The sequence below is a fragment of the Ambystoma mexicanum genome, chromosome 8 (genome assembly GCF_040938575.1).
Source record: "Ambystoma mexicanum isolate Mex_15411 chromosome 8, UKY_AmexF1_1, whole genome shotgun sequence".
NCBI lineage: Eukaryota > Metazoa > Chordata > Amphibia > Caudata > Ambystomatidae > Ambystoma > Ambystoma mexicanum.
Window position 1 is genome coordinate 1,122,395,713 of NC_090929.1, and position 26,787 is coordinate 1,122,422,499.

A 26,787-nucleotide genomic window follows, 5' to 3' on the forward strand; every position below is an offset into this window, starting at 1 on the left:
AGAAAAGCTTATGCTGACTTATGTAAGTACCACATATATTACTTGGTAATGTGCGGGTGGAGGGTTACTGTGGTGGAAGAAACTGTGGCTGCAGTGTCAGTGGTATGGGGGAGAAAGGGTAGGAGGGCGGTTCGGGGGCCAGTGATGGGAGTGCCTTGCATTGAGGAAGGTGGCTGCTTTGCAGAAGGAAAAACTGGGCAACATAAGTAGCAGCTCCTTTTCAAAAATGTTGCCGGTAGTAATGCAGATGGTCATTTTGTTATGAGCATGGTACGCGTACTTGATACAGAGAACACTACTTTTAATGCAACGATCACCATTTCTGTGGTCCTTTTCCAGCAGTCGTCCCAGTGAGCCCCGCCTGGCTCCCCATCCTTTTGCAGGGGGAAAACCTGTAACGCAGGGTAGCTAGAGGGGCAGGAGGGGTGGGGGATTAAGTCATTGCCCTTGGGCGTCCATCTCCCAGATGGATATTTTGTCCCTCAAAAGCAGCAGTGGGTGCAGGGTGCCCCGGCACGGTCCCCATCCCGTCCTAGAGGGGAAAGCTGCAGTGCTGGCCAGGCAGAGATGTAGTGTGGTGGTGGTTGATGTGTGTGACCTTGGCTGCCTCTCGGCCTTGGTAGTTGAATGGCCCCAAGTTCACCAGTACTTTAGGAGCTGCGCCCCAATTTCTCACAATCAAAGAGTCCAAATGTGCATGCATGTGTAATGAAAGGGGCACATTCTGTCAGAGGAACTATATTCGGAGAGGTTACAAAACACCCTTGCTGCACAGGTCATATCCTCTGTCAGACTAGTCACCCTGCCAAAGTGTAATGGTGTAGCATGTGGAAGTCACTTTACTACCGTGCAGTGCAGGCGGTGGGCCACAGGAGCAGACAACCTTTACTGATTACAATTGCCCCAGCAGAACTGTGTTATTGGCACAAGGTGACATACTGTCTTCCTCACCTCCTTCCCCTAAAACACAAGTGCCAATTACGTAATGACCTACTGTAAATTCACATGAGAGGTGCATGTCCGAATAGGTGAAGTGTGTGTCTGGGAGTGTTACAAGAGCCATGTGTTCACACAATCATTCAGCTAGTTGGTAAACTGTATGTATAGGCATATTCATGGGGGTTCACTTGTTTCCATATCATAGTGACGATGAGGGTTGTGTAGATAATTGCCTACTCTTTCACCCAAAGGGCTGCACGATTTTCCGAGGGCCAACCACATCTGGCTCTCAAAGGGATGCCCTCCTGGTACATTGGTTTGGGGTTAGGGGGAAGTGCTTTCACCAGCTCAGAGGAGCCATCAGCGATGTCCATGCAAAAGGAGATGCAAACCCAACACCCTACAGTGGTGCACCTGGGAGGAAAAGATTTAGCGTCTGTGGGAGGGGAAGGGATACATGAGCTGCTAATGGAGGAACTGGAATGGATAGCACAGATGTTTCCAAACAGTGATGGGTTGGTGCCAGATTTCCGGGATTTATTTATTTTTATGTTTTTTCTGCAGGATGCCATATGCCCACTTGTCTTATTTCCATTTCCAATCCGTCTGCAGTCTAGCCTTCCGTAGTGGTAGATGACTGAGAAGTGTCATGGAAGTGGTGGAAGGAAGTGAAAAATGTACAGATAGTTGCCAGACAGTTTGGATGTGTAATTGGTAGGCAAAGCATTGAATTTTAATCTTTTATGTTTCCTTTGCAGTTTCGGCTACTGAAAAGCTATTGCTGACTTATGTAAGTACAACATTTATTACTTGGTAATGTGGGGGTGGAGGGTTACTGTGGTGGAAGGAATTGTGGGTGCATTGTCAGTGATAAGGGTGGGAAAGGGTAGTGGGGAGGGTCGGGGGCCAGTGATGGGTGTGCCTTGCATTGAGTAAGGCAGCTGCTTTGCAGAAGGAAAGGTTTGGCAGCAAATTTTAAACATTTTTTTCCAGTAGTTATATAGATGGTCATTTTTTCTGAGCATGCTATGCACACTTGTTACAGAGCTCATTCCTTTCACTGCAAAGTTCACCATTTCTGTGGTCCAATTTCAGCAGTGGTCGCAGTGTGCCCTGTCAGGGTCCCCATCCTTTTGCAGGGGGAAAAAACTGTAACGCAAGGTAGCTAGAGAGGGGGGTGTCATTGGCCTTGGTCGTCCGTCCCCCAGGTGGATATTTTGCCTCCAAATTCAGCAGTGTGTGCAGGGTCCAATCCCTTCCAGGAGAGGAAAGCTGTAGTGCTGACCAGGAAGCTATGTAGGGTAGTGGTGGGTGATGGGTGTGACCTTGTCCACCTCCCTTCCTTGGTAGTGAAGTGGCCCCAAGGTCACTAGTGGTCCTGGAGCTATGGCCGAAACACTCACATTGAAAGTGTCTGAAGGTGCACCCATTTGTGGTAAATGTGGCACATTCTGTCAGGGTACCTATATTCACAGAGCGTACAAAGCACACTTCCTGTGGACTTCATATCCTCCGTGAGACTAGTCACCCTGCCAAATTGTAACGATGTAGCATGTGGACGTCACCTTACCACCGTGCTGGGCAGGCGGTGGGCCACAGGAGCAGACAACTTTTACTGATTACAATTGCGCCAGCACAACTGTGTTATTGGCACAAGGTGACATACTATCTTCTTCACCTCCTTCCCCTGAAAATAACGTGGCAATTATGTGTCGACCTACTGTTATCTCAAATGAGAGGTGGTTTCCGAATGGGTGAAGTGTGTGTCTGGGATTGTTACAAGAGTCATGTGTTGGTGCAAATGTTGTGTAATGTGGTAAAATGTATGTGTAGCCATAATCATGGGGGTTTTCCTGTTTCCATTTCCTAGTGAGGATGAGGGTTGTGTGGATTTTCGGCCACTCTTATATCCAAAGGGCTGCACGACTTTTCCGAGGGCCACCTACATCTGGGTCTGGAAGGGATGGCCTTGCGGTGCATTGGTTTGGGGTGGGGGGGATGCGCCTTCACCAGCTCCGAGGAGCCATCGTCGCTGCCCAAGAAAAAGGAAAGGCCCCCCCCCCTGACCTTATAGTGGTTCACCTGGGAGGAAATGATTTTGCGTCTGTGGGACGGAAGGGGGTACGCGAGCAGCTCATGGCAGACCTTGAATGGATTGCAGAGAGGTTTCCAAACACTGTGGTGGCCTGGTCCCAGATGATTCCCAGGATGGATTGGAGAACTGAAGGGAATAGAAGGGCCATCAACCGCTCGGTGTGGAAAATGAATGGCGAGTTCACTAAACTGACAGAGGGCAACACCAGAATACGGACCATTCGACATGGCAATATCAAAGGTGCTGTGATGTTTCACAGAGATGGGGTGCACCTTTCCAAAACAGGCATGGAGCTGTTCATTGGAAACATAATGGATTTTGCCCAGACGCTATTTTAGGGGGAGTTTGCCCAGTGACTGATGGACACACTGGAAGATCTGAAAGGTGAATAGAAGTGGTAGTAAGTATGTTGGCAGTGAGACTTCCACTTTCTAGCAATTGTTTGCATTCATGGCATGTCAAAGCATTTAGTATGTTTCTGCTACTTATTTCTTTGGTACCCATCACTACTTGCTTCAGCCTACATCAATTTGCTTGGCCTTGCAATAATTTTGTCCATGTGAGCTTTCCCCTTACAATAGACACCCCTATATGAATGAGCAGGTGTTATTGTCAAAAGTGTGCCAGCAGTTGGCCGGAAGGGCCAGCCGTGTACTGTATTTATCTTCCCTCTCTGCTTCTTCATTGCCTATGGCTTTTCAACTCACCCAATCACTAATACGTTGCATGGTTCCTTCTCACCTCGATTTCCCATCCACAAGCATCCCATGGGGGAGGGCATGGTGCAAAGCATGTTGGCTGTTTCTGAATAGGTAGTGTGGCTGAAATCCTCGTCCCCACGCTTGTATTTCTGTACAGTTTAGCGGAATAGTACATTGGCCATAGATTTTTTGTTCTCTTTCTTTTAGGTGCAGGTGTGTTGTAGCTGTCTACACACTTGTAGGAAAGCAGTCAGCTGGTCCTTAGCATTTCACATGAGTGTTTGCAAAGTACTACTCTGTTTATTGTAGCGTGCAGGGAGTACGTCATATTGCAGAGGGCTGCTACTGTTAGTGAGCAAAGTCTGGACCTTTTGGTGTACCTGTGTGGAGTAGGTTTGTGGCACTGAATACCACTTACTGTGCTACGTTCCATACTTTCAGAAGCACACATACTTCTTGTTTCAGTCTTCATCTGGTCTTTGGGCATTGAAGGGTTCCATAGCGAAGGTACTCATGGCTTCTCGGCGATCAATGTCTGGTGCGGAGGCATTAGCTGTAGTGATGGAATCTGGCTCAGAGCAAGGCACAGATGTGTACATGCATTCTGAAACAGATAGTGCTTCTGAGGGGCAGGAGGGAAGTGATTGGGGAAGTGAGATGGCCATTGACGAAAGTCCCTCCTCCCACTCATCATCGTCATCATCTGATGATGAAGAGGAAGGAAGAGTGCGTCCACCTTTTCGCACACTTCCCACACGCAGGGGACCTGTAAGGGGGAGGGGACGTGCAAGACTGCCACGCAATGTGGCAGTTCCTGACATGACTCAAGAGTCGCTCTGGGTGCCTCCAGCAATGGCTCAGCCTGTTGTGCCCCCTTTCACTGGTATATCAGGGTGCACAGTGAATACAGAAGGGTTTCAGCCTATTGATTTTTTCAACCTTTTTGTTGATGATGGGTTCATTGCAGACGTGGTTGAGCAAACCAATTTATACGCTGCACAGTTCATGAGGTCTAGGGGTCCCACTCTGAAACCCCACTCCAGAGCACAAGCATGGGTACCCACAAACGATGTTGAAATGAGACAGTTTTGGGGTCTCATTTTGCTCATGGGAATTGGACACAAGCCGTCTGTCGCAATGTACTGGACTACTGTAGCACCACTTTATTGCCCGTTTTTTTCAGCTACAATGAGCAGAAATCGCTTTCAAGCACTGCACCGTATGTTGCACTTCAATGACAACTCGGCAGCATTACCCAAAACGGACCCAAACTTTGATAGGCTGTTCAAACTTAAGCCATTTCTGGACCATTTCACTCACCGATTTGCAGAGGTGTATGTTCCTAGCCAGAACATATCCATTGATGAATCGTTGGTGTTGTTCAAAGGTCGCCTTGTATTCAGGCAATACATTCCTAGCAAGAGATCACGATATGGGATTAAAATGTACATGTTGTGTGAAAGTACCACTGGGTATGTCAGCAGCATGAGAGTCTACACCGGTAAAGACTCTACCCTAAACCCTCCGGGCTGCCCAGCCCATTTAGGGACAAGTGAGAAGATTGTTTGGGATCTTCTCACACCATGGCTCCACAAGGGACATCATTTGTATGTAGACAATTTCTACACCGGAATTCCACTGTTCAAGGAATTGTTCAATGTGGGCACACTCGCATGCGGTACAATCCGCAGTAACCGCAAACGCTTCCCCAGACAACTTGTGTGTAAGAAGTTGGCTAAGGGACAATGTATGGCATTGCGGCAGGATGAATTGTTAGCAGTGAAATTCTGCGACAAAAGGGATGTGTACATGCTAAGTACTATTCATGATGAAAGTACTTCAGCTGTCCCTCTGCGCAGGCAGACTCAGCAAGTGTTGAAACCCAATTGCATTCTGGATTACAACAAGTACATGGGTGGAGTAGACAAAAATGACCAAGTGCTTGAGTCATACCACGCTGAACGCAAGTCGCGTTTCTGGTACAAAAAGTTAGCCACACACATTGTGCATATGGCAACGTACAATGCTTATGTGGTGTACCGTGCAGCTACTCCACAAAACAAGCTCTCCTTTTTGGATTTTGAATTAGAAATTGTTCAATCTCTGGCTAATGTTCATGTACAAATTCCCTCCTTTCCAGAGGTCGAAGATGTAGCCAGATTGCAAGAGCGACACTTTGGTGATTATGTTCCTCCCACTGCCACGAAGGCACAACCGTACCGAAAATGTAAGGTGTGTACAAAACAAGGAAAGAGGAAGGATACTCGGGTGTACTGTCCCCAATGCCCTTCCCAGCCTGCCCTCTGCTTTCAGCCTTGTTTCCTTTTGTATCATACAAAGGAAAAATATTGGGAGATCGACTGATTTCCGAAAATGCCCATCATTCCTTGAAAGGGACCCTTAGCCCCTGAAATCGTGCATGTCTTGTAAAGGAATGGCACTCTTGCACCCTGCCCTGGAGGAGTACCTTCAATGAAAATGCAACAGGATGTCAACTCACTTCACTTGATTTAGCGTGCATTCACGAGCATCGCTAGTCCTGCTTCCTCCACTCGAGGCCTGCCTTGGAAAGGCAACCACAGCCGTAGCTTTCCCTTGAGGCCTGCCAAGAAAATGTACATCAGTCTAGATCCCTCAGCTCAAAGCGTGACTTGCAAAGGAACGCTAATCAGGCTCCTTCCATTGGAGGCGTGCCTACGAAATAGTAATCATTATGAGTCCCTGTACTTGAGTTGTGCCATGCGGGTCTTTCCCCTTTGGCGTGCTTTGGCAAGCAATGCTAGTCCTGCCCCCTCCACTTGAGGCCTGCCTGGGAAAGAGACATCACCCCCGGTACCTTTCCCTTCAGGTCTGCCTCCTAAGGAAAAGGCAGTCTAGCTCCCTCTGCGCGTGGTGTGCCTTGCAAAGTAACGCAATGCTTGTTACGTCCAAAGCAGGCGCATCTTTGAAAGAAATGCCACTCTAGCTCCCTCCACTTGAGGTGTGCCTTGGAGTAGGTGGGGACAGCACTCTGCTTTACTCCCCTTTGGCGTGCTTTGGCAAGCAATGCTAGTCCTGCCCCCTCCACTTGAGGCCTGCCTGGGAAAGAGACATCACCCCCGGTACCTTTCCCTTCAGGTCTGCCTCGTAAGGAAAAGGCAGTCTAGCTCCCTCTGCGCGTGGTGTGCCTTGCAAAGTAACGCAATGCTTGTTACGTCCAAAGCAGGCGCATCTTTGAAAGAAATGCCACTCTAGCTCCCTCCACTTGAGGTGTGCCTTGGAGTAGGTGGGGACAGCACTCTGCTTTACTCCCCTTTGGCGTGCTTTGGCAAGCAATGCTTGTCCTGCCCCCTCCACTTGAGGCCTGCCTGGGAAAGAGACATCACCCCCGGTACCTTTCCCTTCAGGTCTGCCTCCTAAGGAAAAGGCAGTCTAGCTCCCTCTGCGCGTGGTGTGCCTTGCAAAGTAACGCAATGCTTGTTACGTCCAAAGCAGGCGCATCTTTGAAAGAAATGCCACTCTAGCTCCCTCCACTTGAGGTGTGCCTTGGAGTAGGTGGGGACAGCACTCTGCTTTACTCCCCTTTGGCGTGCTTTGGCAAGCAATGCTTGTCCTGCCCCCTCCACTTGAGGCCTGCCTGGGAAAGAGACATCACCCCCGGTACCTTTCCCTTCAGGTCTGCCTCCTAAGGAAAAGGCAGTCTAGCTCCCTCTGCGCGTGGTGTGCCTTGCAAAGTAACGCAATGCTTGTTACGTCCAAAGCAGGCGCATCTTTGAAAGAAATGCCACTCTAGCTCCCTCCACTTGAGGTGTGCCTTGGAGTAGGTGGGGACAGCACTCTGCTTTACTCCCCTTTGGCGTGCTTTGGCAAGCAATGCTAGTCCTGCCCCCTCCACTTGAGGCCTGCCTGGGAAAGAGACATCACCCCCGGTACCTTTCCCTTCAGGTCTGCCTCCTAAGGAAAAGGCAGTCTAGCTCCCTCTGCGCGTGGTGTGCCTTGCAAAGTAACGCAATGCTTGTTACGTCCAAAGCAGGCGCATCTTTGAAAGAAATGCCACTCTAGCTCCCTCCACTTGAGGTGTGCCTTGGAGTAGGTGGGGACAGCACTCTGCTTTACTCCCCTTTGGCGTGCTTTGGCAAGCAATGCTAGTCCTGCCCCCTCCACTTGAGGCCTGCCTGGGAAAGAGACATCACCCCCGGTACCTTTCCCTTCAGGTCTGCCTCGTAAGGAAAAGGCAGTCTAGCTCCCTCTGCGCGTGGTGTGCCTTGCAAAGTAACGCAATGCTTGTTACGTCCAAAGCAGGCGCATCTTTGAAAGAAATGCCACTCTAGCTCCCTCCACTTGAGGTGTGCCTTGGAGTAGGTGGGGACAGCACTCTGCTTTACTCCCCTTTGGCGTGCTTTGGCAAGCAATGCTTGTCCTGCCCCCTCCACTTGAGGCCTGCCTGGGAAAGAGACATCACCCCCGGTACCTTTCCCTTCAGGTCTGCCTCCTAAGGAAAAGGCAGTCTAGCTCCCTCTGCGCGTGGTGTGCCTTGCAAAGTAACGCAATGCTTGTTACGTCCAAAGCAGGCGCATCTTTGAAAGAAATGCCACTCTAGCTCCCTCCACTTGAGGTGTGCCTTGGAGTAGGTGGGGACAGCACTCTGCTTTACTCCCCTTTGGCGTGCTTTGGCAAGCAATGCTTGTCCTGCCCCCTCCACTTGAGGCCTGCCTGGGAAAGAGACATCACCCCCGGTACCTTTCCCTTCAGGTCTGCCTCCTAAGGAAAAGGCAGTCTAGCTCCCTCTGCGCGTGGTGTGCCTTGCAAAGTAACGCAATGCTTGTTACGTCCAAAGCAGGCGCATCTTTGAAAGAAATGCCACTCTAGCTCCCTCCACTTGAGGTGTGCCTTGGAGTAGGTGGGGACAGCACTCTGCTTTACTCCCCTTTGGCGTGCTTTGGCAAGCAATGCTAGTCCTGCCCCCTCCACTTGAGGCCTGCCTGGGAAAGAGACATCACCCCCGGTACCTTTCCCTTCAGGTCTGCCTCCTAAGGAAAAGGCAGTCTAGCTCCCTCTGCGCGTGGTGTGCCTTGCAAAGTAACGCAATGCTTGTTACGTCCAAAGCAGGCGCATCTTTGAAAGAAATGCCACTCTAGCTCCCTCCACTTGAGGTGTGCCTTGGAGTAGGTGGGGACAGCACTCTGCTTTACTCCCCTTTGGCGTGCTTTGGCAAGCAATGCTAGTCCTGCCCCCTCCACTTGAGGCCTGCCTGGGAAAGAGACATCACCCCCGGTACCTTTCCCTTCAGGTCTGCCTCCTAAGGAAAAGGCAGTCTAGCTCCCTCTGCGCGTGGTGTGCCTTGCAAAGTAACGCAATGCTTGTTACGTCCAAAGAAGGCGCATCTTGGAAAGGAATGCCACTCCACCGCCTCTAGTTGAGGCGGGCCATGGAGAAGAAGGGTGGAGCACTGTGGGTCACTCCCCTATGGGAGTGCAGCTTGCTCCTGTTCGGGATTGCCTTACAAAAAAAAAACGTCTGGAAAACCCCATCCGCTTCTGGCGTACTTTGGACAGGAACCCAAATCTGGCTCCTTCCACTTAAGGTTTGGCAAGCAAAGAAAGGCCAGTCCCGCTCCCTCTACTCAAGCCGTGCGTTGTGGAAGACCAGAACGGCATTCAGGTTCCCTCCACTCAAGGGGTGTTTTTTCAAAATATTACACGCCACTTTGGCTCCTTCCCTTGAGGTCTAAGTGTCATGAAAGTGGTACTTGGACACCAACTATATGGCAGCGGTGTCTTGCGTACCTCGTAAGATCCTGCCTTGTTTATTGTTTTACCTCGAGTAATGTTATGTGTGGTGTAAGTGACACGTCATCTGTAGGAATGAATTGGATATGATTGGTGTGTGAATTAGGTAAAGATACAAAGAACATGCAGTTGCAATTTCTGTGAATGGACTTTTCCAGCAGTGACGAAATGATTGTCATTTTGCAGGATGGCTGTTTTGTGTGGGTACGGTGGGACATAAGAATGTTTGGCCATAGTTGCTATGGGCATACTGAAAGCTGGTGTGGAAGATAGCGCCTGTAGGGCAGGGTAGTGAAGTCAGGCAGTATGCACTTGCTATCACTGTCCACATGTGATTGCCAGCACATAAAGTTTGCATGCAGACACAGTTGCTATGAAATTGATGCCAAATGATAGTTAAGATATTGCTAGAGACACAGTTGCATTGTACACAGATGTCCATGTGGTATAAGTGTGTAGATATGCTCATGTGTAGATACACTTGCTCTGGTGCTAGTGATTTCGTAGAAGTGCAACTGCTGAAATGGATGCCAACTGACTGCAGACACGAAAGGGATACGAATGGCCAGTGATCCGGTGGGTGCCTTGACGTGGCATCACTGCTCACAAGGACAAACCTTCTTGTGCAATACAAGGAGGTTGGTCCTTGTGCTAAATCCCACCTTGCGTGTCTAACTGCATTGCGTCTGCTATGTATGGGAAGTGTGAGGAAAGGTGCATGTGAAATGGCTTACTGGCAGTACTTTACTGTTTCCTAAGCGCACTACAGCGAAGTTACTATACTAAAGATGTGCCCATTGTCACTCAGGTACCACACCTGCACACAAAGAGGTCAGCCTCTCATTGGGACACGTGTGGCGATGCGGGAAGGTAGGCCACGTGTTGTTGGCGGTGTGTTTCGGTGAGTGGCCAGAGGGAAATGTCTGAGATTTGTCTTCATTTCCGGCCAATTTCAGAGACATTTCCCTGTGTCCACTCACCGAAACACGTCGCCAACAGCAGATGTCATACCTTCTCGTGTTCCCACAGGTGTTCCGACGAAAAAGGTACCTCGCATGTGTGGGTGCACCTACCGGGGTCGCAAAAGGAAAAGGGTAACCCGCTGGTAACCCCAAGCCTTTCGCCACAGCACAATTTGTTCATGTGGGCAACCTACAGATTTGGGCCTAGGGTGTCGAAGCCAGCAAGGAAAACAGGGAACCCCATGCATTTCCCAAAAGAGGACACCCGTGGGAAAGCACAGAGGTCTGATTTGCGCACATCGCCCCAGATTTTTTTACCCAGACAGCCCTGCAAAGTCGGAAATGTGGGGAAAAAAACGCTTTTTCCGCACATTTCGTTCGCCGCACCCATCGAAACACGCCCCCCACAACACATGGCCTACCGTCCCGCGTTCCCACAGGTGTCCCGATGAAAACGGTACCCCACATGTGTGGGTGCACCTACCTGGCCGCCAAGGGGAAAGCCTAAAACACAAGTAACCCCAAGTCTGTTGGCAGAGGGAAATCTCAGACATTCTGCCGAGCCGCGCAACTTACAGATATGGGCCTCGGGTGTCCAAGCCACCGAGGAAAACAGGGAACCCCAGGCATTTTCGAAAAGAGGACACCCGTGGGAATCCGCAGAGGTGTGATTTGCGCCCATCGCCCCAGATTTTTTTACCCAGACAGCCCTGCAAAGTCGGAAATGTGGGGAAAAAACCGCTTTTTCCGCACATTTCGCTCGCCGCACCCATCAAAACGCGCCCCCCACAACACATGGCCTACCGTCCAGCGTTCCCACAGGTGTCCCGATGAAAACGGTACCTCACATGTGTGGGTGCACCTACCTGGCCGCCAAGGGGAAAGCCTAAAACACAAGTAACCCCAAGTCTGTTGTCAGAGGGAAATCTCAGACATTCTGCCGACCGGCGCAACTTACAGATATGGGCCTCGGGTGTCCAAGCCACCGAGGAAAACAGGGAACCCCATGCATTTTCGAAAAGAGGACACCCGTGGGAATCCGCAGAGGTGTGATTTGCGCCCATCGCCCCAGATTTTTTTACCCAGACAGCCCTGCAAAGTCGGAAATGTGGGGAAAAAAACGCTTTTTCCGCACATTTCGCTCGCCGCACCCATCGAAATGCGCCCCCCACAACACATGGCCTACCGTCCCGCGTTCCCACAGGTGTCCCGATGAAAACGGTACCTCACATGTGTGGGTGCACCTACCTGGCCGCCAAGGGGAAAGCCTAAAACACAAGTAACCCCAAGTCTGTTGTCCATTCTGCCGACCGGCGCAACTTACAGATATGGGCCTCGGGTGTCCAAGCCACCGAGGAAAACAGGGAACCCCATGCATTTTCGAAAAGAGGACACCCGTGGGAATCCGCACAGGTGTGATTTGCGCCCATCGCCCCAGATTTTTTTACCCAGACACCCCCGCAAAGGCCGGGGCACATTCCGGACTTTGCAGGGCTGTCTGGGTAAAAAAATCTGGGGCGATGGGCGCAAATCACACCTGTGCGGATTCCCACGGGTGTCCTCTTTTCGAAAAGGCATGGGGTTCCCTGTTTTCCTCGGTGGCTTGGACACCCGAGGCCCATATCTGTAAGTTGCGCCGGTCGGCAGAATGGACAACAGACTTGGGGTTACTTGTGTTTTAGGCTTTCCCCTTGGCGGCCAGGTAGGTGCACCCACACATGTGAGGTACCGTTTTCATCGGGACACCTGTGGGAATGCGGGACGGTAGGCCATGTGTTGTGGGGGGCGCGTTTCGATGGGTGCGGCGAGCGAAATGTGCGGAAAAAGCGTTTTTTTCCCCACATTTCCGACTTTGCAGGGCTGTCTGGGTAAAAAAATCTGGGGCGATGGGCGCAAATCACACCTCTGCGGATTCCCACGGGTGTCCTCTTTTCGAAAATGCATGGGGTTCCCTGTTTTCCTCGGTGGCTTGGACACCCGAGGCCCATATCTGTAAGTTGCGCCGGTCGGCAGAATGTCTGAGATTTCCCTCTGACAACAGACTTGGGGTTACTTGTGTTTTAGGCTTTCCCCTTGGCGGCCAGGTAGGTGCACCCACACATGTGAGGTACCGTTTTCATCAGGACACCTGTGGGAACGCGGGACGGTAGGCCACGTGTTGTGGGGGGCGTGTTTCGATGGGTGCGGCGAGTGAAATGTGCGGAAAAAGCGGTTTTTTCCCCACATTTCCGACTTTGCAGGGCTGTCTGGGTAAAAAAATCTGGGGCGATGGGCGCAAATCACACCTGTGCGGATTCCCACGGGTGTCCTCTTTTCGAAAAGGCATGGGGTTCCCTGTTTTCCTCGGTGGCTTGGACACCCGAGGCCCATATCTGTAAGTTGCGCCGGTCGGCAGAATGGACAACAGACTTGGGGTTACTTGTGTTTTAGGCTTTCCCCTTGGCGGCCAGGTAGGTGCACCCACACATGTGAGGTACCGTTTTCATCGGGACACCTGTGGGAACGCGGGACGGTAGGCCATGTGTTGTGGGGGGCGCGTTTCGATGGGTGCGGCGAGCGAAATGTGCGGAAAAAGCGTTTTTTTCCCCACATTTCCGACTTTGCAGGGCTGTCTGGGTAAAAAAATCTGGGGCGATGGGCGCAAATCACACCTCTGCGGATTCCCACGGGTGTCCTCTTTTCGAAAATGCATGGGGTTCCCTGTTTTCCTCGGTGGCTTGGACACCCGAGGCCCATATCTGTAAGTTGCGCCGGTCGGCAGAATGTCTGAGATTTCCCTCTGACAACAGACTTGGGGTTACTTGTGTTTTAGGCTTTCCCCTTGGCGGCCAGGTAGGTGCACCCACACATGTGAGGTACCGTTTTCATCGGGACACCTGTGGGAACGCGGGACGGTAGGCCACGTGTTGTGGGGGGCGTGTTTCGATGGGTGCGGCGAGTGAAATGTGCGGAAAAAGCGGTTTTTTCCCCACATTTCCGACTTTGCAGGGCTGTCTGGGTAAAAAAATCTGGGGCGATGGGCGCAAATCACACCTGTGCGGATTCCCACGGGTGTCCTCTTTTCGAAAAGGCATGGGGTTCCCTGTTTTCCTCGGTGGCTTGGACACCCGAGGCCCATATCTGTAAGTTGCGCCGGTCGGCAGAATGGACAACAGACTTGGGGTTACTTGTGTTTTAGGCTTTCCCCTTGGCGGCCAGGTAGGTGCACCCACACATGTGAGGTACCGTTTTCATCGGGACACCTGTGGGAACGCGGGACGGTAGGCCATGTGTTGTGGGGGGCGCGTTTCGATGGGTGCGGCGAGCGAAATGTGCGGAAAAAGCGTTTTTTTCCCCACATTTCCGACTTTGCAGGGCTGTCTGGGTAAAAAAATCTGGGGCGATGGGCGCAAATCACACCTCTGCGGATTCCCACGGGTGTCCTCTTTTCGAAAATGCATGGGGTTCCCTGTTTTCCTCGGTGGCTTGGACACCCGAGGCCCATATCTGTAAGTTGCGCCGGTCGGCAGAATGTCTGAGATTTCCCTCTGACAACAGACTTGGGGTTACTTGTGTTTTAGGCTTTCCCCTTGGCGGCCAGGTAGGTGCACCCACACATGTGAGGTACCGTTTTCATCGGGACACCTGTGGGAACGCGGGACGGTAGGCCACGTGTTGTGGGGGGCGTGTTTCGATGGGTGCGGCGAGTGAAATGTGCGGAAAAAGCGGTTTTTTCCCCACATTTCCGACTTTGCAGGGCTGTCTGGGTAAAAAAATCTGGGGCGATGGGCGCAAATCACACCTGTGCGGATTCCCACGGGTGTCCTCTTTTCGAAAAGACATGGGGTTCCCTGTTTTCCTCGGTGGCTTGGACACCCGAGGCCCATATCTGTAAGTTGCGCCGGTCGGCAGAATGGACAACAGACTTGGGGTTACTTGTGTTTTAGGCTTTCCCCTTGGCGGCCAGGTAGGTGCACCCACACATGTGAGGTACCGTTTTCATCGGGACACCTGTGGGAACGCGGGACGGTAGGCCATGTGTTGTGGGGGGCGCGTTTCGATGGGTGCGGCGAGCGAAATGTGCGGAAAAAGCATTTTTTTCCCCACATTTCCGACTTTGCAGGGCTGTCTGGGTAAAAAAATCTGGGGCGATGGGCGCAAATCACACCTCTGCGGATTCCCACGGGTGTCCTCTTTTCGAAAATGCATGGGGTTCCCTGTTTTCCTCGGTGGCTTGGACACCCGAGGCCCATATCTGTAAGTTGCGCCGGTCGGCAGAATGTCTGAGATTTCCCTCTGACAACAGACTTGGGGTTACTTGTGTTTTAGGCTTTCCCCTTGGCGGCCAGGTAGGTGCACCCACACATGTGAGGTACCGTTTTCATCGGGACACCTCCTGTGGGAACGCGGGACGGTAGGCCACGTGTTGTGGGGGGCGTGTTTCGATGGGTGCGGCGAGTGAAATGTGCGGAAAAAGCGGTTTTTTCCCCACATTTCCGACTTTGCAGGGCTGTCTGGGTAAAAAAATCTGGGGCGATGGGCGCAAATCACACCTGTGCGGATTCCCACGGGTGTCCTCTTTTCGAAAAGGCATGGGGTTCCCTGTTTTCCTCGGTGGCTTGGACACCCGAGGCCCATATCTGTAAGTTGCGCCGGTCGGCAGAATGGACAACAGACTTGGGGTTACTTGTGTTTTAGGCTTTCCCCTTGGCGGCCAGGTAGGTGCACCCACACATGTGAGGTACCGTTTTCATCGGGACACCTGTGGGAACGCGGGACGGTAGGCCATGTGTTGTGGGGGGCGCGTTTCGATGGGTGCGGCGAGCGAAATGTGCGGAAAAAGCGTTTTTTTCCCCACATTTCCGACTTTGCAGGGCTGTCTGGGTAAAAAAATCTGGGGCGATGGGCGCAAATCACACCTCTGCGGATTCCCACGGGTGTCCTCTTTTCGAAAATGCATGGGGTTCCCTGTTTTCCTCGGTGGCTTGGACACCCGAGGCCCATATCTGTAAGTTGCGCCGGTCGGCAGAATGTCTGAGATTTCCCTCTGACAACAGACTTGGGGTTACTTGTGTTTTAGGCTTTCCCCTTGGCGGCCAGGTAGGTGCACCCACACATGTGAGGTACCGTTTTCATCGGGACACCTGTGGGAACGCGGGACGGTAGGCCACGTGTTGTGGGGGGCGTGTTTCGATGGGTGCGGCGAGTGAAATGTGCGGAAAAAGCGGTTTTTTCCCCACATTTCCGACTTTGCAGGGCTGTCTGGGTAAAAAAATCTGGGGCGATGGGCGCAAATCACACCTGTGCGGATTCCCACGGGTGTCCTCTTTTCGAAAAGGCATGGGGTTCCCTGTTTTCCTCGGTGGCTTGGACACCCGAGGCCCATATCTGTAAGTTGCGCCGGTCGGCAGAATGGACAACAGACTTGGGGTTACTTGTGTTTTAGGCTTTCCCCTTGGCGGCCAGGTAGGTGCACCCACACATGTGAGGTACCGTTTTCATCGGGACACCTGTGGGAACGCGGGACGGTAGGCCATGTGTTGTGGGGGGCGCGTTTCGATGGGTGCGGCGAGCGAAATGTGCGGAAAAAGCGTTTTTTTCCCCACATTTCCGACTTTGCAGGGCTGTCTGGGTAAAAAAATCTGGGGCGATGGGCGCAAATCACACCTCTGCGGATTCCCACGGGTGTCCTCTTTTCGAAAATGCATGGGGTTCCCTGTTTTCCTCGGTGGCTTGGACACCCGAGGCCCATATCTGTAAGTTGCGCCGGTCGGCAGAATGTCTGAGATTTCCCTCTGACAACAGACTTGGGGTTACTTGTGTTTTAGGCTTTCCCCTTGGCGGCCAGGTAGGTGCACCCACACATGTGAGGTACCGTTTTCATCGGGACACCTGTGGGAACGCGGGACAGTAGGCCACGTGTTGTGGGGGGCGTGTTTCGATGGGTGCGGCGAGTGAAATGTGCGGAAAAAGCGGTTTTTTCCCCACATTTCCGACTTTGCAGGGCTGTCTGGGTAAAAAAATCTGGGGCGATGGGCGCAAATCACACCTGTGCGGATTCCCACGGGTGTCCTCTTTTCGAAAAGGCATGGGGTTCCCTGTTTTCCTCGGTGGCTTGGACACCCGAGGCCCATATCTGTAAGTTGCGCCGGTCGGCAGAATGGACAACAGACTTGGGGTTACTTGTGTTTTAGGCTTTCCCCTTGGCGGCCAGGTAGGTGCACCCACACATGTGAGGTACCGTTTTCATCGGGACACCTGTGGGAACGCGGGACGGTAGGCCACGTGTTGTGGGGGGCGTGTTTCGATGGGTGCGGCGAGTGAAATGTGCGGAAAAAGCGGTTTTTTTCCCCACATTTCCGACTTTGCAGGGCTGTCTGGGTAAAAAAATCTGGGGCGATGGGCGCAAATCACACCTGTGCGGATTCCCACGGGTGTCCTCTTTTCGAAAAGGCATGGGGTTCCCTGTTTTCCTCGGTGGCTTGGACACCCGAGGCCCATATCTGTAAGTTGCGCCGGTCGGCAGAATGGACAACAGACTTGGGGTTACTTGTGTTTTAGGCTTTCCCCTTGGCGGCCAGGTAGGTGCACCCACACATGTGAGGTACCGTTTTCATCGGGACACCTGTGGGAACGCGGGACGGTAGGCCATGTGTTGTGGGGGGCGCGTTTCGATGGGTGCGGCGAGCGAAATGTGCGGAAAAAGCGTTTTTTTCCCCTCATTTCCGACTTTGCAGGGCTGTCTGGGTAAAAAAATCTGGGGCGATGGGCGCAAATCACACCTCTGCGGATTCCCACGGGTGTCCTCTTTTCGAAAATGCATGGGGTTCCCTGTTTTCCTCGGTGGCTTGGACACCCGAGGCCCATATCTGTAAGTTGCGCCGGTCGGCAGAATGTCTGAGATTTCCCTCTGACAACAGACTTGGGGTTACTTGTGTTTTAGGCTTTCCCCTTGGCGGCCAGGTAGGTGCACCCACACATGTGAGGTACCGTTTTCATCGGGACACCTGTGGGAACGCGGGACGGTAGGCCATGTGTTGTGGGGGGCGCGTTTCGATGGGTGCGGCGAGCGAAATGTGCGGAAAAAGCGTTTTTTTCCCCACATTTCCGACTTTGCAGGGCTGTCTGGGTAAAAAAATCTGGGGCGATGGGCGCAAATCACACCTCTGCGGATTCCCACGGGTGTCCTCTTTTCGAAAATGCATGGGGTTCCCTGTTTTCCTCGGTGGCTTGGACACCCGAGGCCCATATCTGTAAGTTGCGCCGGTCGGCAGAATGTCTGAGATTTCCCTCTGACAACAGACTTGGGGTTACTTGTGTTTTAGGCTTTCCCCTTGGCGGCCAGGTAGGTGCACCCACACATGTGAGGTACCGTTTTCATCGGGACACCTGTGGGAACGCGGGACGGTAGGCCACGTGTTGTGGGGGGCGTGTTTCGATGGGTGCGGCGAGTGAAATGTGCGGAAAAAGTGGTTTTTTCCCCACATTTCCGACTTTGCAGGGCTGTCTGGGTAAAAAAATCTGGGGCGATGGGCGCAAATCACACCTGTGCGGATTCCCACGGGTGTCCTCTTTTCGAAAAGGCATGGGGTTCCCTGTTTTCCTCGGTGGCTTGGACACCCGAGGCCCATATCTGTAAGTTGCGCCGGTCGGCAGAATGGACAACAGACTTGGGGTTACTTGTGTTTTAGGCTTTCCCCTTGGCGGCCAGGTAGGTGCACCCACACATGTGAGGTACCGTTTTCATCGGGACACCTGTGGGAACGCGGGACGGTAGGCCATGTGTTGTGGGGGGCGCGTTTCGATGGGTGCGGCGAGCGAAATGTGCGGAAAAAGCGTTTTTTTCCCCACATTTCCGACTTTGCAGGGCTGTCTGGGTAAAAAAATCTGGGGCGATGGCCGCAAATCACACCTCTGCGGATTCCCACGGGTGTCCTCTTTTCGAAAATGCATGGGGTTCCCTGTTTTCCTTGGTGGCTTGGACACCCGAGGCCCATATCTGTAAGTTGCGCCGGTCGGCAGAATGTCTGAGATTTCCCTCTGACAACAGACTTGGGGTTACTTGTGTTTTAGGCTTTCCCCTTGGCGGCCAGGTAGGTGCACCCACACATGTGAGGTACCGTTTTCATCGGGACACCTGTGGGAACGCGGGACGGTAGGCCACGTGTTGTGGGGGGCGTGTTTCAATGGGTGCGGCGAGTGAAATGTGCGGAAAAAGCGGTTTTTTCCCCACATTTCCGACTTTGCAGGGCTGTCTGGGTAAAAAAATCTGGGGCGATGGGCGCAAATCACACCTGTGCGGATTCCCACGGGTGTCCTCTTTTCGAAAAGGCATGGGGTTCCCTGTTTTCCTCGGTGGCTTGGACACCCGAGGCCCATATCTGTAAGTTGCGCCGGTCGGCAGAATGGACAACAGACTTGGGGTTACTTGTGTTTTAGGCTTTCCCCTTGGCGGCCAGGTAGGTGCACCCACACATGTGAGGTACAGTTTTCATCGGGACACCTGTGGGAACGCGGGACGGTAGGCCATGTGTTGTGGGGGGCGCGTTTCGATGGGTGCGGCGAGCGAAATGTGCGGAAAAAGCGTTTTTTTCCCCACATTTCCGACTTTGCAGGGCTGTCTGGGTAAAAAAATCTGGGGCGATGGGCGCAAATCACACCTCTGCGGATTCCCACGGGTGTCCTCTTTTCGAAAATGCATGGGGTTCCCTGTTTTCATCGGTGGCTTGGACACCCGAGGCCCATATCTGTAAGTTGCGCCGGTCGGCAGAATGTCTGAGATTTCCCTCTGACAACAGACTTGGGGTTACTTGTGTTTTAGGCTTTCCCCTTGGCGGGCAGGTAGGTGCACCCACACATGTGAGGTACCGTTTTCATCGGGACACCTGTGGGAACGCGGGACGGTAGGCCACGTGTTGTGGGGGGCGTGTTTCGATGGGTGCGGCGAGTGAAATGTGCGGAAAAAGCGGTTTTTTCCCCACATTTCCGACTTTGCAGGGCTGTCTGGGTAAAAAAATCTGGGGCGATGGGCGCAAATCACACCTGTGCGGATTCCCACGGGTGTCCTCTTTTCGAAAAGGCATGGGGTTCCCTGTTTTCCTCGGTGGCTTGGACACCCGAGGCCCATATCTGTAAGTTGCGCCGGTCGGCAGAATGGACAACAGACTTGGGGTTACTTGTGTTTTAGGCTTTCCCCTTGGCGGCCAGGTAGGTGCACCCACACATGTGAGGTACCGTTTTCATCGGGACACCTGTGGGAACGCGGGACGGTAGGCCATGTGTTGTGGGGGGCGCGTTTCGATGGGTGCGGCGAGCGAAATGTGCGGAAAAAGCGTTTTTTTCCCCACATTTCCGACTTTGCAGGGCTGTCTGGGTAAAAAAATCTGGGGCGATGGGCGCAAATCACACCTCTGCGGATTCCCACGGGTGTCCTCTTTTCGAAAATGCATGGGGTTCCCTGTTTTCCTCGGTGGCTTGGACACCCGAGGCCCATATCTGTAAGTTGCGCCGGTCGGCAGAATGTCTGAGATTTCCCTCTGACAACAGACTTGGGGTTACTTGTGTTTTAGGCTTTCCCCTTGGCGGCCAGGTAGGTGCACCCACACATGTGAGGTACCGTTTTCATCGGGAAACCTGTGGGAACGCGGGACGGTAGGCCACGTGTTGTGGGGGGCGTGTTTCGATGGGTGCGGCGAGTGAAATGTGCGGAAAAAGCGGTTTTTTCCCCACATTTCCGACTTTGCAGGGCTGTCTGGGTAAAAAAATCTGGGGCGATGGGCGCAAATCACACCTGTGCGGATTCCCACGGGTGTCCTCTTTTCGAAAAGGCATGGGGTTCCCTGTTTTCCTCGGTGGCTTGGACACCCGAGGCCCATATCTGTAAGTTGCGCCGGTCGGCAGAATGGACAACAGACTTGGGGTTACTTGTGTTTTAGGCTTTCCCCTTGGCGGCCAGGTAGGTGCACCCACACATGTGAGGTACCGTTTTCATCGGGACACCTGTGGGAACGCGGGACGGTAGGCCATGTGTTGTGGGGGGCGCGTTTCGATGGGTGCGGCGAGCGAAATGTGCGGAAAAAGCGTTTTTTTCCCCACATTTCCGACTTTGCAGGGCTGTCTGGGTAAAAAAATCTGGGGCGATGGGCGCAAATCACACCTCTGCGGATTCCCACGGGTGTCCTCTTTTCGAAAATGCATGGGGTTCCCTGTTTTCCTCGGTGGCTTGGACACCCGAGGCCCATATCTGTAAGTTGCGCCGGTCGGCAGAATGTCTGAGATTTCCCTCTGACAACAGACTTGGGGTTACTTGTGTTTTAGGCTTTCCCCTTGGCGGCCAGGTAGGTGCACCCACACATGTGAGGTACCGTTTTCATCGGGACACCTGTGGGAACGTGGGACGGTAGGCCACGTGTTGTGGGGGGCGTGTTTCGATGGGTGCGGCGAGTGAAATGTGCGGAAAAAGCGGTTTTTTCCCCACATTTCCGACTTTGCAAGGCTGTCTGGGTAAAAAAATCTGGGGCGATGGGCGCAAATCACACCTGTGCGGATTCCCACGGGTGTCCTCTTTTCGAAAAGGCATGGGGTTCCCTGTTTTCCTCGGTGGCTTGGACACCCGAGGCCCATATCTGTAAGTTGCGCCGGTCGGCAGAATGGACAACAGACTTGGGGTTACTTGTGTTTTAGGCTTTCCCCTTGGCGGCCAGGTAGGTGCACCCACACATGTGAGGTACTGTTTTCATCGGGACACCTGTGGGAACGCGGGACGGTAGGCCACGTGTTGTGGGGGGCGTGTTTCGATGGGTGCGGCGAGTGAAATGTGCGGAAAAAGCGGTTTTTTCCCCACATTTCCGACTTTGCAGGGCTGTCTGGGTAAAAAAATCTGGGGCGATGGGCGCAAATCACACCTGTGCGGATTCCCACGGGTGTCCTCTTTTCGAAAAGGCATGGGGTTCCCTGTTTTCCTCGGTGGCTTGGACACCCGAGGCCCATATCTGTAAGTTGCGCCGGTCGGCAGAATGGACAACAGACTTGGGGTTACTTGTGTTTTAGGCTTTCCCCTTGGCGGCCAGGTAGGTGCACCCACACATGTGAGGTACCGTTTTCATCGGGACACCTGTGGGAACGCGGGACGGTAGGCCATGTGTTGTGGGGGGCGCGTTTCGATGGGTGCGGCGAGCGAAATGTGCGGAAAAAGCGTTTTTTTCCCCACATTTCCGACTTTGCAGGGCTGTCTGGGTAAAAAAATCTGGGGCGATGGGCGCAAATCACACCTCTGCGGATTCCCACGGGTGTCCTCTTTTCGAAAATGCATGGGGTTCCCTGTTTTCCTCGGTGGCTTGGACACCCGAGGCCCATATCTGTAAGTTGCGCCGGTCGGCAGAATGTCTGAGATTTCCCTCTGACAACAGACTTGGGGTTACTTGTGTTTTAGGCTTTCCCCTTGGCGGCCAGGTAGGTGCACCCACACATGTGAGGTACCGTTTTCATCGGGACACCTGTGGGAACGCGGGACGGTAGGCCACGTGTTGTGGGGGGCGTGTTTCGATGGGTGCGGCGAGTGAAATGTGCGGAAAAAGCGGTTTTTTCCCCACATTTCCGACTTTGCAGGGCTGTCTGGGTAAAAAAATCTGGGGCGATGGGCGCAAATCACACCTGTGCGGATTCCCACGGGTGTCCTCTTTTCGAAAAGGCATGGGGTTCCCTGTTTTCCTCGGTGGCTTGGACACCCGAGGCCCATATCTGTAAGTTGCGCCGGTCGGCAGAATGGACAACAGACTTGGGGTTACTTGTGTTTTAGGCTTTCCCCTTGGCGGCCAGGTAGGTGCACCCACACATGTGAGGTACCGTTTTCATCGGGACACCTGTGGGAACGCGGGACGGTAGGCCATGTGTTGTGGGGGGCGCGTTTCGATGGGTGCGGCGAGCGAAATGTGCGGAAAAAGCGTTTTTTTCCCCACATTTCCGACTTTGCAGGGCTGTCTGGGTAAAAAAATCTGGGGCGATGGGCGCAAATCACACCTCTGCGGATTCCCACGGGTGTCCTCTTTTCGAAAATGCATGGGGTTCCCTGTTTTCCTCGGTGGCTTGGACACCCGAGGCCCATATCTGTAAGTTGCGCCGGTCGGCAGAATGTCTGAGATTTCCCTCTGACAACAGACTTGGGGTTACTTGTGTTTTAGGCTTTCCCCTTGGCGGCCAGGTAGGTGCACCCACACATGTGAGGTACCGTTTTCATCGGGACACCTGTGGGAACGCGGGACGGTAGGCCACGTGTTGTGGGGGGCGTGTTTCGATGGGTGCGGCGAGTGAAATGTGCGGAAAAAGCGTTTTTTTCCCCACATTTCCGACTTTGCAGGGCTGTCTGGGTAAAAAAATCTGGGGCGATGGGCGCAAATCACACCTGTGCGGATTCCCACGGGTGTCCTCTTTTCGAAAAGGCATGGGGTTCCCTGTTTTCCTCGGTGGCTTGGACACCCGAGGCCCATATCTGTAAGTTGCGCCGGTCGGCAGAATGGACAACAGACTTGGGGTTACTTGTGTTTTAGGCTTTCCCCTTGGCGGCCAGGTAGGTGCACCCACACATGTGAGGTACCGTTTTCATCGGGACACCTGTGGGAACGCGGGACGGTAGGCCATGTGTTGTGGGGGGCGCGTTTCGATGGGTGCGGCGAGCGAAATGTGCGGAAAAAGCGTTTTTTTCCCCACATTTCCGACTTTGCAGGGCTGTCTGGGTAAAAAAATCTGGGGCGATGGCCGCAAATCACACCTCTGCGGATTCCCACGGGTGTCCTCTTTTCGAAAATGCATGGGGTTCCCTGTTTTCCTCGGTGGCTTGGACACCCGAGGCCCATATCTGTAAGTTGCGCCGGTCGGCAGAATGTCTGAGATTTCCCTCTGACAACAGACTTGGGGTTACTTGTGTTTTAGGCTTTCCCCTTGGCGGCCAGGTAGGTGCACCCACACATGTGAGGTACCGTTTTCATCGGGACACCTGTGGGAACGCGGGACGGTAGGCCACGTGTTGTGGGGGGCGTGTTTCGATTGGTGCGGCGAGTGAAATGTGCGGAAAAAGCGTTTTTTTCCCCACATTTCCGACTTTGCAGGGCTGTCTGGGTAAAAAAATCTGGGGCGATGGGCGCAAATCACACCTGTGCGGATTCCCACGGGTGTCCTCTTTTCGAAAAGGCATGGGGTTCCCTGTTTTCCTCGGTGGCTTGGACACCCGAGGCCCATATCTGTAAGTTGCGCCGGTCGGCAGAATGGACAACAGACTTGGGGTTACTTGTGTTTTAGGCTTTCCCCTTGGCGGCCAGGTAGGTGCACCCACACATGTGAGGTACCGTTTTCATCGGGACACCTGTGGGAACGCGGGACGGTAGGCCATGTGTTGTGGGGGGCGCGTTTCGATGGGTGCGGCGAGCGAAATGTGCGGAAAAAGCGTTTTTTTCCCCACATTTCCGACTTTGCAGGGCTGTCTGGGTAAAAAAATCTGGGGCGATGGGCGCAAATCACACCTCTGCGGATTCCCACGGGTGTCCTCTTTTCGAAAATGCATGGGGTTCCCTGTTTTCCTCGGTGGCTTGGACACCCGAGGCCCATATCTGTAAGTTGCGCCGGTCGGCAGAATGTCTGAGATTTCCCTCTGACAACAGACTTGGGGTTACTTGTGTTTTAGGCTTTCCCCTTGGCGGCCAGGTAGGTGCACCCACACATGTGAGGTACCGTTTTCATCGGGACACCTGTGGGAACGCGGGACGGTAGGCCACGTGTTGTGGGGGGCGTGTTTCGATGGGTGCGGCGAGTGAAATGTGCGGAAAAAGCGGTTTTTTCCCCACATTTCCGACTTTGCAGGGCTGTCTGGGTAAAAAAATCTGGGGCGATGGGCGCAAATCACACCTGTGCGGATTCCCACGGGTGTCCTCTTTTCGAAAAGGCATGGGGTTCCCTGTTTTCCTCGGTGGCTTGGACACCCGAGGCCCATATCTGTAAGTTGCGCCGGTCGGCAGAATGGACAACAGACTTGGGGTTACTTGTGTTTTAGGCTTTCCCCTTGGCGGCCAGGTAGGTGCACCCACACATGTGAGGTACCGTTTTCATCGGGACACCTGTGGGAACGCGGGACGGTAGGCCATGTGTTGTGGGGGGCGCGTTTCGATGGGTGCGGCGAGCGAAATGTGCGGAAAAAGCGTTTTTTTCCCCACATTTCCGACTTTGCAGGGCTGTCTGGGTAAAAAAATCTGGGGCGATGGGCGCAAATCACACCTCTGCGGATTCCCACGGGTGTCCTCTTTTCGAAAATGCATGGGGTTCCCTGTTTTCCTCGGTGGCTTGGACACCCGAGGCCCATATCTGTAAGTTGCGCCGGTCGGCAGAATGTCTGAGATTTCCCTCTGACAACAGACTTGGGGTTACTTGTGTTTTAGGCTTTCCCCTTGGCGGCCAGGTAGGTGCACCCACACATGTGAGGTACCGTTTTCATCGGGACACCTGTGGGAACGCGGGACGGTAGGCCACGTGTTGTGGGGGGCGTGTTTCGATGGGTGCGGCGAGTGAAATGTGCGGAAAAAGCGGTTTTTTCCCCACATTTCCGACTTTGCAGGGCTGTCTGGGTAAAAAAATCTGGGGCGATGGGCGCAAATCACACCTGTGCGGATTCCCACGGGTGTCCTCTTTTCGAAAAGGCATGGGGTTCCCTGTTTTCCTCGGTGGCTTGGACACCCGAGGCCCATATCTGTAAGTTGCGCCGGTCGGCAGAATGGACAACAGACTTGGGGTTACTTGTGTTTTAGGCTTTCCCCTTGGCGGCCAGGTAGGTGCACCCACACATGTGAGGTACCGTTTTCATCGGGACACCTGTGGGAACGCGGGACGGTAGGCCATGTGTTGTGGGGGGCGCGTTTCGATGGGTGCGGCGAGCGAAATGTGCGGAAAAAGCGTTTTTTTCCCCACATTTCCGACTTTGCAGGGCTGTCTGGGTAAAAAAATCTGGGGCGATGGGCGCAAATCACACCTCTGCGGATTCCCACGGGTGTCCTCTTTTCGAAAATGCATGGGGTTCCCTGTTTTCCTCGGTGGCTTGGACACCCGAGGCCCATATCTGTAAGTTGCGCCGGTCGGCAGAATGTCTGAGATTTCCCTCTGACAACAGACTTGGGGTTACTTGTGTTTTAGGCTTTCCCCTTGGCGGCCAGGTAGGTGCACCCACACATGTGAGGTACCGTTTTCATCGGGACACCTGTGGGAACGCGGGACGGTAGGCCACGTGTTGTGGGGGGCGTGTTTCGATGGGTGCGGCGAGTGAAATGTGCGGAAAAAGCGGTTTTTTCCCCACATTTCCGACTTTGCAGGGCTGTCTGGGTAAAAAAATCTGGGGCGATGGGCGCAAATCACACCTGTGCGGATTCCCACGGGTGTCCTCTTTTCGAAAAGGCATGGGGTTCCCTGTTTTCCTCGGTGGCTTGGACACCCGAGGCCCATATCTGTAAGTTGCGCCGGTCGGCAGAATGGACAACAGACTTGGGGTTACTTGTGTTTTAGGCTTTCCCCTTGGCGGCCAGGTAGGTGCACCCACACATGTGAGGTACCGTTTTCATCGGGACACCTGTGGGAACGCGGGACGGTAGGCCATGTGTTGTGGGGGGCGCGTTTCGATGGGTGCGGCGAGCGAAATGTGCGGAAAAAGCGTTTTTTTCCCCACATTTCCGACTTTGCAGGGCTGTCTGGGTAAAAAAATCTGGGGCGATGGGCGCAAATCACACCTCTGCGGATTCCCACGGGTGTCCTCTTTTCGAAAATGCATGGGGTTCCCTGTTTTCCTCGGTGGCTTGGACACCCGAGGCCCATATCTGTAAGTTGCGCCGGTCGGCAGAATGTCTGAGATTTCCCTCTGACAACAGACTTGGGGTTACTTGTGTTTTAGGCTTTCCCCTTGGCGGCCAGGTAGGTGCACCCACACATGTGAGGTACCGTTTTCATCGGGACACCTGTGGGAACGCGGGACGGTAGGCCACGTGTTGTGGGGGGCGTGTTTCGATGGGTGCGGCGAGTGAAATGTGCGGAAAAAGCGGTTTTTTCCCCACATTTCCGACTTTGCAGGGCTGTCTGGGTAAAAAAATCTGGGGCGATGGGCGCAAATCACACCTGTGCGGATTCCCACGGGTGTCCTCTTTTCGAAAAGGCATGGGGTTCCCTGTTTTCCTCGGTGGCTTGGACACCCGAGGCCCATATCTGTAAGTTGCGCCGGTCGGCAGAATGGACAACAGACTTGGGGTTACTTGTGTTTTAGGCTTTCCCCTTGGCGGCCAGGTAGGTGCACCCACACATGTGAGGTACCGTTTTCATCG